Source organism: Hylobates moloch, unplaced genomic scaffold, assembly GCF_009828535.3.
Source record: "Hylobates moloch isolate HMO894 unplaced genomic scaffold, HMol_V3 SCAFFOLD_14, whole genome shotgun sequence".
In the NCBI taxonomy this organism is placed as follows: domain Eukaryota; kingdom Metazoa; phylum Chordata; class Mammalia; order Primates; family Hylobatidae; genus Hylobates; species Hylobates moloch.
The window spans coordinates 42,069,920-42,077,316 of record NW_026652289.1 but is presented as its reverse complement, the minus strand read 5'-3'; the positions used below and the strand labels follow the sequence as shown (position 1 = coordinate 42,077,316).

General features: G+C 37.1%; 1 long non-coding RNA gene across 1 annotated transcript; it reads left to right on the top strand.

The window, feature by feature from the left end:
- The first annotated feature begins 3,533 nt into the window (after window positions 1–3,533).
- Window positions 3,534–6,274, top strand: LOC116482453 (uncharacterized). Its single transcript, XR_004251865.1, has 3 exons — window positions 3,534–3,649; window positions 4,340–4,394; window positions 4,677–6,274. It is a non-coding gene; the product is annotated as an uncharacterized LOC116482453 (long non-coding RNA).
- The last annotated feature ends 1,123 nt before the right edge of the window (window positions 6,275–7,397 follow it).

The following is a 7,397-nucleotide window of genomic DNA, read 5'->3' as shown; positions in this document are numbered from 1 at the left end:
CCATAGGAATGAAGAGGTTTGCTCCAGCTCCTGCCTGGAGGCAGTTTTGTCACTAATTATTTTGCTACTAACTAATTACAATCTGTACTTGTCTGTGTATTTATTTATTTGTTTTCATTTTCTTTCCAAGAGACACATTTCTTTCCTTTCAAATAAGACCATGTGATTCCAGCAGCCAGTGCTTCCAGACTGTTAAAAACACCAAGGTGGTGTCAGTCCCTCCCTCCCGGGAAGCTGGACCATTGTAGCTGCCATGATAAATGAGGCTGAACCTTCTGAGTGATGAAGATGGATGTGTGTTATGGGTCTATCTGTCTGGCTGCATGAGGTGGCTGCTACTGTCTGAGACTTGTGATGATGTCACTCTCCTGTCATCAGTGTTCAAGCTTTAGAAAGTCCAAATGATGAAGTGAAATTGAGAAACCAAGGCATGTCCATGTAGTCCAAGAATTCTGTGCATTAGACTCACTTGGAGATCTTGTTAAAAACTGAAAGGACAAGTCCATTATAGATAGATAGATCTCTCTCTCTATATATATATATATGTATGTGCATATGTATATATAGGTCTGTCTCTATAGAGATATCTATCTATAGAGAGATATATATCTATATATCTATACAGATATCTATCTATAGAGATATATCTAATCTACCTATAGATATATATAGATAGCTTTCTCTATAGATAGATATATAGAGAGCAATATCTATCTACCTACCTACCTACCTACTTCTGAGAGACAGAGTGTGTGTAATACTTCACAACGACATAGAGTTCATCTCAGGAATGCAAGGCTCAATCAATATTCTAAAACCCATCAATGTAATCCACCATCTGAATAGTTTAAAAAATATAAGCCACATGATCATATCATTTGATGCTGAAAAGGCGTAACATTGTTGATAAAATTCAATGTTCACTCATGAAAAAATCGCTAACCAAATTAGGAATAGAAGTAAACTTCCTCAACCTAGTAAAATATATTTACACAAAACTTATAACTCTTCATACTTAATGGTGAAAGACAAAATACTTTCTAAGATTTAGGAAAAGAAAAGAATTTCTAAATTCACTGCTCCTTTTCAACATCAACAGAGTAATAACATTTGTAGCCAATGCAATATGGCAAAAATAAAATAAAATGCCTACAGATTGGAAAGGAATGAATAAAACTGTCCCTATTTTAATCTGACATTTGCCAATGCAGAAAATTCAAAGGGATCTCAAAAAAATCTCTCAAAGCTAATAATTGAGTTTATTAAGGTCACAGGTTATTGAGTTTATTAAGGTCACAGGTTACAGGGTCAACAAACAAAAATCAATCATGATCCTGTATACCGGCAATATAGAATTGGAAACCCAAACTTAAAAAAAATAGTTTCAGAAAATAAAATGTTTTCTACAATATTCCAAAAAAAAAATGAAACAAGACATACACAAGATCCATATCATAAAAATGACAAGACACTGCTGAGAAAAAATCAAAGAAAATCTAAATGAATGGAGAGTTATGCCATGTTCACTGATTGGAAAACTCAAAATAGTAAATATGTTAATTCTTTGCAAATTAATCTATAGGTTTAACGCAATCTCTGTCAAAATTCTAGCAAAATTATCTTTGTGGATATAGAGAAGAAAATTTATATAGAAGGCAAAAATCTACTTTGAAAAAAAGAATAAAGTTGGAGAAATTACATCATCCAATTTTAAGACTCAATGTGAAGCTACAGTAATCAAGAGAGTATGGTATCAGCAAAGGGATAGGCACCCAGACCAATGGAATGGAATAGAGAATATAGGAATATATCCATGCAAATATAACTAATTTATTTTTGGCAAAGGTGCAAAAGGATTTCAATAGAGATAATAGTTTCTTCTTTGTTGATTTGTTTTTCAACAAATGAACTGCAACAGTTGCACACTGTATGCAAAAAGGTCTTTTTTAAATGCACTTCAACCTAAACTTCGTGCCTTAAATAGATCATTCATCTAAAAACAAAACATAAATGTATAAAACTTTCAGAGGAAACATAAGGGAAACCTTCATGAACTGAGGTTAGTCAAAGAGTTCTTAGATATGACACAAAAAGCACAATCTGTTAAAGAAAAAATAGTTATTATCAATTTTTTAAATCTTGCTCTGTGACAGACAGTGTTAAGATAATCAGAAGAAAAACCACAGACTTGCAGAAAATATTTGCAAATTGTGTATTGGACAAAGAGCTTGTAACTAGAATACATAAAGAACTCTGAAAACTCAGTGCACACTTTTTAATGGGTAAAAGACAAACAGGGACTGCTTCAAAGATTACTTAAGGATGACATAAGGACATAAAAATATTTTCTACATCTTTAACCATTAGGAAAATGCCAATTAAAATTATAAGATGCCCCTGCATACCTACCAGAATTGTTAATATAAAAATACAATATCAAGATCTGGGGACGATATGGAGCAACTAGAATTCTCCTACCTTGCTGCTGTGAATGAAAAATGGTATAGTCACTCTGAAAATCTGTTTATCTGTTTCTTATAAAGTAAAACACACAATTACCACATGACTCTAGAGAAAAGAAAAAGCTTGTATTCATACACACAAAAGAATCTTGTGCCAGATATCTACAGAAGCTCTATTCATAACCACCCCAAACTGGAAACCATCCAAATGCCCTTCAGTGAATGAATCGTTAAACAAATGCTATGCATTCCTGCAATGGAATACTACTTAGCAATAAAAGGGAACAAATCATTCATACTTGGATGACCCTCAAAGACTGAATGTAAAAATTCAGTCTCAAAAGATTACAGACATTGTGATCACATTTATATGACATCCTCGAACAAATAGAACTATAGTGACAGGGAACATACCAGTGGTTGCCTGGGGCTGGGTTTGGGGGGCGGTGTGAGTACAAGGGGATAGCACAAGGAAATTTTTTTGAGGTGATGGAACTATATTCTGACTGTGGAAGTGGTCACCCAAATCTATACCTGTGTTAAAATTTTTCGAATATACACTAAAAAAGCCCATTTTCCTGTATGGTTATTTACAAACCAAATTTTTTAATCTACATAGGAAATAGTAGAAAAAGAAAAAGCTAAGTCAAAAAGAGGAAAGAAAACTGCATGTGCAATGTCTTGGGTTCCTTCTTGGCAGCACTGGAAAATTAATAACTCTTCCTCAGTTCTCAGCACCTGGCCCAGCACCTGGATGTGGCAATCTAGCTTCTGTTCTGGCTTCTCACATTGGAGACGCCTAGATCAGAGACTTAAGACCATCTGGACAAAGGCTTTCTAGTGGGCTCCACCCAGTTTCACCTATAATTTGAATATGTGTCCCCTCTAAAACTCATTCTGAAATTTAATCCTCAGTGTGTCAGCATCAAGAAATGGAGCCTTTAAGAGGTAATTGTGTCAATGAGGGTTCTGCTCTCATTAATAGATTCATAGATTAATGAATTAATGGTTCATCATGAGCGTGAGGTTGGTGACTTCCTAAGAAGAGGAAGAGAGATTTGAGTCAGCACCCTTAGCTCTCTCACCATGTGACTGCCCTGCAACACCCTGGAACTCTGCAGAGTCCCCAGCAGGAGGGTCTCACCTGAGGTGAACCTTCAACCTTGAACTTCTCAGCCTCCAGAATGGTAAGAAATAAATGTTGTTCTTTATATATTGCCCAGTTTTAGATACTCTGTAACAGAGTGTTAGGTAACAGAAAATGAAGACAGCTTTTTACCCTCACCGTCCATTAGCCTTCAAGGTTTGCTTTGCTCATCTTCCCATCTATAAACTAAATCCTAAATCAAAGACCAATAGTGATCAGCCCTAGTAGAATATTAGAATGACAGGTGATATTTAAAAATACCAGTACCTTAGGGTTTCATCTCTTTGAATGAGCCCTTGGTGCCCTCATTTTTTTAAGCCTTTCCCAGGAAAGCCTAACGTGAAAACGACTATGACACAATGAAGATGATCTAGATTGCTTCTCAGAGTTTTAGTAGAAACCCTCAGACTATGACCTCTAAAGTGCTGATGGGTGGTGAACACTAGGCACAAAGAAAGGCTGCAGAACTAGTTCAGCTCTAAGCCTGCCTGAGGCAAGGACCATGGATCCAGGGACCGGAGGAGGCTGAGGAGGCATGGTTTCACAAAGTTTCATGGGTGGTGCAGGGCATGCTCCTCTCTAGTTTCAGTGGTGAAGTGCCCAGCAATTCATTCCCAGGTCATGGGGTGGGGGGAAAATAAAGAACATACTTGCAATAACTGAACAATTCTTTACGATCTGAGACTTTCCATGTGTTCTTTCTCACTGAATCCTTACAACATTCCTGTAGAAAAATGGCAACCATCAAATCAAGAAATTGGCCCAAAGCCCTACAGTCTGCAAACGTTAAGTGATAAAACTAGGATTTTAGCAGCTAATAGTCTTAACCACTCCTCATTCTGAATCCAGTGAAAGTAACACAGGATTTATAATTACATGGATTTGGAATCAAATTGTCTTTCTAGCACTTACTAGGTAGATGACTGTGGGCAATTAAATCTGATTTCTCTGAGCCTCAGTTTCCTAATCTGAGAAAATGGGGATAATAACTATCACTTAGAAAAAAATAAGAGTTACACAATAGAAATGCCATTCAATAAATGATTCCTCCTGCCTCATGTTCTAAGACATAATCCTACCTTCCCATTCATCCCGAAGTTTCTCCATGAAATGTGATGCTTTGCTACATCATTCTGTAATCCCAGAAGATTTTTTGCATTGTTTTTGCTATTACAGAAAAATCTCAGTCTCCCTCCCTCTCTCTCTCTCAATCTGTGTGTGTGTGTCTCTTTTACTCCATATCTCTCTGTGTGTGTCTCTCTGTTTATGTCTCTCTCTCTCTCTCTCTCTCATCCTTCCCATGTTTCTCTCTCTCGCACACACACACACTCATTCACAGCTTTCAAAAGACACTTCTGTCCTTACCTTCACTTTTTGTTTTAAACAGCACACACACTTTACTCTGAACTATACCTCACATGCACACGAGCTTTCTGCTCCATCTGTTCATCACACATTTGTCTTCACATTCAAAGCAGCACCTTCCCCAAGACCAGCTCCCTAACCACCTCCCACCTCCACCCCATCCCTAGTCAGAGGAAGGCCTGGTTGCCACCTGAATTCAGCTTTGTCAAATAGCCTCCTGGAAAGCTGTCATCTTCAGTTAGTAGGGATAATGGGATTATTCTATCTGTGTAATAATAACATGTTCAATTTAAAGAAAAAATTCTGAAGCCACTTAAAAGCTGCTGTTTGGCACCGATACATTATTCCAGTAATGAATAATCACTAAAGATATTATTCTGGATGCAGTTACCATGCAGTGAAGTGAATAAAATGCATTAGATGGAAAATTGTATTTCAAGTAAATATATGCACTGGTAGAAATGTATTACCACCCACTAAGATGTATTAATTCAAAACCAAATGCCAACTGGAGTTCGCCTACACGGGTTTGAATGGCAAGCAGTGATTTGGAAGTGGGAGGAAATAGGTTTGGATTTGGTCAAATAGATGGAGAAGTGAGAGTGGGGGTGGGGGTTTATGACTCAAACATGAACAGGTGAGAAGACTATGCCATGGGCAGAACAGGCATGAGGGGCTCCCCTCCTACACCTCTTTAAGAGATTTTTATCTCCGACTAAGGATTACTGGTAGTTGTTGACATTTCTGAAGCAGTGGATCTTTTTCTTTTTTCACTATCTGCATCTTCAAATATTCTTTTCTGAAGAAAGTTAAAAGGAAGCATTTTTTGCTAAGGTAAATGCCTTGCTATCTTATTTCATTTTCTCATTTTTTTCTTCAGTGCACAACATAAGCAACTGTCCTGCTTGTCATACTCAAGATGAGCTTGGCATATCTGACATCTGCAGGGATTTTCTCATTAGCACAGGGTTCCAAGCCCAAACAGTGAAGATGGAGTTTTCATTCTTAAATGGCACATCTTCAAGTTCTTGCCCTGTCCTCACTTTAGTATGCCCCAGAGGAAGTCAAACATATGGACACTTTAAGACTCAGAAGAACTTTCTCAGGCATTCATTTTCCTATCTATTTTGAGCCATTTTATTTAAAAAGGTACAATTTTAAACCTCTAATTAACCGATACCAGAGTTACAACGCAACACTATTTGGCAATCGAAACTAATGAAGCATGGACGCATGCTACAACACGAGTGAACTTTGAAGCATTGTGCTAAGTGAAATAAACCAGTTATTATACAAGGCCACATACTGTATGATTCCATTTGTATAAAATGTCCAAAATAAGCAAATCTGTAGAGACAGAAATCAGATTGGTGGTTGTCTAGAGCTGGCGGGAGGAGGGATGGGGATTGTTCGAGGCAAATGGGGAGTGACCCACAAAGAGTACCAGTTTCTTTTTAGGGCAATAAAATCTTTTAAATTGATTGTGGTGATGATCACATGTCTATGGATATATAAAAAAACCACAGAATTGTACAATGTAAATGGGTGAATCGTATGGCATGTGAATTATATCTCAATAAAGTTTTTACCAAAAAAAGACTCCAGAGAAAGAATGAAAACCCAAAATACTATTTTGTAACATACATAATCAGTAAAGAACTAGCATCCAGAATATATAAAGAATAGCCAATAGGCTGGGCATAGTGGCTCACACCTGTAATCCCAGCCCTTTGGGAGGGCAAGGTGGATGAATCACGAGGTCAGGAGTTCGAGACTAGCCTGACCAGCATGGAGAAACCCCATCTCTATTAAAAATACAAAAAATTAGCTGGGCGTGATAGCAGGCGCCTGTAATCCCAGTTACTTGAGAGGCTAAGGCAGGAGAATCACTTCAACCCAGGAGGCAGAGGTTGCAGTGAGTCGAGATCATGCCATTACACTCCAGGCTGGGCACCAGAGCGAGACTGTCTCAAAAAAATAAAAAAATTAAATAAAAACAGAAAAAAAAAGGAATAGCCAATAAATCAACATAAAGACTAGAAAACTAATAGAAAACTGACTAACAGTAGATCAGGACTCTTTTCACAAAAAGAGAAACTCCAGTGGCCAATTAAAAAAAAAATAAAGATTAGAAAATGAAAAAGCCACAACAAAACAGCTTTGTACATTCATTGGATGACAAAAAAATAATAATTCATTAACATTAAGTGGGATACAGTTACAGAACAAGAGAAATTCTCATACACTGCTGGTGGAAATAGAAATTAGTAAAATCACTTTTCAAAACATTTTGTCGGTATCTCCTAATGCTGAAGGTATGGAGGCCCTGATGATACAGTGATTCCACCCTTAGGCACATAGCTAGAGAAACACGTGTATATGTGCACAAAGGCAAAATAAATTATCACTAGAACTGCACAATA